Raw genomic sequence first — 2999 nt, 5'->3', positions numbered from 1 at the left:
CCTGCTCCCCCCGCCACCTCTCTGCCTACTTGTGATCTCTGTCTATGTGTCAAATAAATAAATCAAATCTTAAAAAAAAGTAAGAAATAAAAAGTGTTGGTGAGGATGTGGAGAAAAGGAGACTCTTGTGCACTCTTGGTGGTAATGTAAATTGGTGAAGCCTAGTGAAAAATAGTATGGAGATTCCTCCAAGAATTCAAATAAAAATATCATATGATCTAGTAATTCCACTAGCATGTATGTACACAAGGGAAACAAAAACACTAATTTGAAAAAATATAAGCACTCTTATGTTTATTGGGGGGATTATTTACAATAGTCAATAAATAGTGCAACCTAAGTGTCCAGTGATACATAAACGGATAGAGAAGTGGTATACACATGTGGTGAGATATTATTCAGCTATAAAAAAAGAATGAGACCTTGCCATCTGTGATAACATGGATGGACCTAGAAGGTAGTATGCTAAGAGAAATATGTCAGACAGATAAAGACAAATACCATATAATTTCACTAATATGTGAAATCTGAAAAACAAAATAAAGAAACAGAACTGAAAATACAGAGAACAAACTGATGTTTGCTAGAGGGAAGGGCAGTGTGGGAATGGGGAAAATAGGTGAAAGGTAGGGAAGAATAGGCTTCCCTTTACGGAAAGAATAAGTCATGGGGATTCCTAGTATAGGGAATATGTCAATGGTATTGTCATAGTTTTGTATAGTGACAGATGGTAGCTACACTTGTGGAATCACTCTATTGTATACCTGAAATGAATGTAACATTATGTGTCAAATGTGCATCAATAAAAAAGAATGTCTCAAAATAATTAACAATCTGTTGATGGATATATACTTATATGTGTTTAAATCAGATGCTCTTATATGAAGCTCTCTCAAAAAATATACTTTTAAAAAATAATGGAAAATAGGAAAATTGCTAAATAGAAAAGACACTTTTTGATACTACAAAAAATTATGAGACAAATACTTATAGAAATAATGTGAAAAACATTAATTAATTAATTAATTAATACAGGAATCTCTGTGAATTTATGGAAAGTCAAATATTTTTTTAAAGGTTTTTTAGTTGGATAATCTATACATTTTTATGTTTTGAGAAAAGTAGCCATTATAAGATTTTAAATGGCTGGGAGGGACTGTTATGTAAGAAAATACCTACTCTGAATTGAGCGAATTTTCAATGGAATAAAAACATTGGTACTAGGTAGGAGTCTTTTGTAGGGAGGGTAAGAAATGATAGAAGCCAGAAAGAAGGGAGTGGTAAGAGAACATTAGAAGAAAGTTAGCACTGAGAGTGAGTTAGGATATAAATTCGGCATAGTGTGTGTGTGTTTGTGTGTGTGTGTGTGTGTGTGTGTGTGTGTGTGAGAGAGAGAGAGAGAGAGAGGGGTGGGTAGGAAAGGGAAGATGGGAGAAGTCATGTTTTCTTAGTTTTTTATTTGACTGACTAGGAAAATAATGGTCTCATAAATTGATATTGAGAATCCCTGGCATAAAAAAGTGTTGGGGAATGATTTGAACTCTAGACAACTTGAGTTAACTGACTGACACTGTTTTAATATATTTGGCATTCGCTTCATGTCCAAAATTTGAGGAAGTCCAAAATGGTGACATACATTTAAGAATTACCACAGCAGGGGCACCCGGGTGGCTCAGTCGGTTAAGCCTCTGCCTTTGGCTCAGGTTATGATCTCAGGGTCCTGGGGTCAAACCCGCATTGGGCTCTCTGCTCAGCAGGGAGCCTGCTTCTCCTTCTCTCTCTCTGCCTGCCTCTCTGCATACTTGTGATCTCTGTCAAATAAATAGATAAAATCTTAAAAAAAAAAAAAGAATCACCACAGCATCTATAAGAAGACTTAGAAGAAATAGTTAAACCTATACATATAAGGAAAAATTGGAAGAGGCAATGGTTGGGAGTGCATTGCAATGGAAGTCAAGTATCAACCTATCCCCTTCGGATCTCTGGTTCTGTATTACTAATTCCTATCAGAACTTTGCTCAGACTCCTTTCCCCTGTCTCAGGTGTAAAAATCTTAAAATACAGTTTTTTAGTTTCTTATCTATAAACTCTTCCTCTTCTGAATTTCATTCTTGTCTCCTATGCTTTTTCTTTCAGTTATCTAGGCTTTAATATCTTTAATTTATGCATCCTATTATTTTCTCCCTGTTTTTAATATCTAATCAGATATTAAATTCACGTCTGTTTTCCATATCTTTTCCTTTGTTTTCAATTATCTTGTCTTTAGCTTTGCGCAGTGGCAGTATCGTAGCCAATGGGGTTTATCCGAGGTGCGATTATTGATAATTGAAAACTTTACATATTTTGTAAATGATCTGCTGGCCATCCATTCTTCTTTTTCATATGGTACATTACTTCCATATTAATCTTTCAAGTATAATCTTTCTAGTATACTATTTGGATTATTTTGGTTTCTAATATAGTAAGATTTGAACTAATGTATTTTTTTCAAAATTGTAAAATCTTTCAGTATACAAACTGAAAAATTGTTTTTGTTAATTGTCAAAAGATGTGTACATTCTTTGTAGTTTTATTATTTTTATTTTTTAAAGATTTTACTTATTTGAGAGAGGGAGAGAGAGAAAAAGAGCATAAACACAGGGAGGGGGGATGGGAAAGGAAGGGAGAAGTAGACTCTGTACTAAGCAAGGACCTCCCCCACCCACCCATACATGTGGGGCTCAATGCAGGACTTGATGTAGGGCTCCATGCAGGACTTGATCCCAGGACCCTGGGATTATGACCTGAGTTGAAGGCAGATGCTTAACCAACTGAGCCACCCAGGTGCCCCGACATTTTTGTAATTTTAATGATAACTTGCAGACATAAATATTTTAACTTTCCCCTATTTATTGCAATAGAGTAAAGATGACACTCTTTTCTTTTTTTTAAATAGTTTTATTTAATTCAAAGAATAGCATTTTATTTGGGTCCAAAGAATAACCAATACTTTATATGCC

General features: G+C 34.6%; 1 pseudogene; it reads left to right on the top strand.

Annotated features, from left to right (window-relative positions):
- Positions 1–2264: 2264 nt before the first annotated feature.
- LOC116585363 lies at positions 2265–2431 on the top strand (annotated as a pseudogene).
- Positions 2432–2999: the final 568 nt, after the last annotated feature.

The sequence above is a fragment of the Mustela erminea genome, chromosome 2 (genome assembly GCF_009829155.1).
Source record: "Mustela erminea isolate mMusErm1 chromosome 2, mMusErm1.Pri, whole genome shotgun sequence".
In the NCBI taxonomy this organism is placed as follows: Eukaryota; Metazoa; Chordata; class Mammalia; order Carnivora; family Mustelidae; genus Mustela; species Mustela erminea.
The sequence above is the reverse complement of the archived record's forward strand: the minus strand, read 5'-3'. Positions and strand labels throughout refer to the sequence as shown.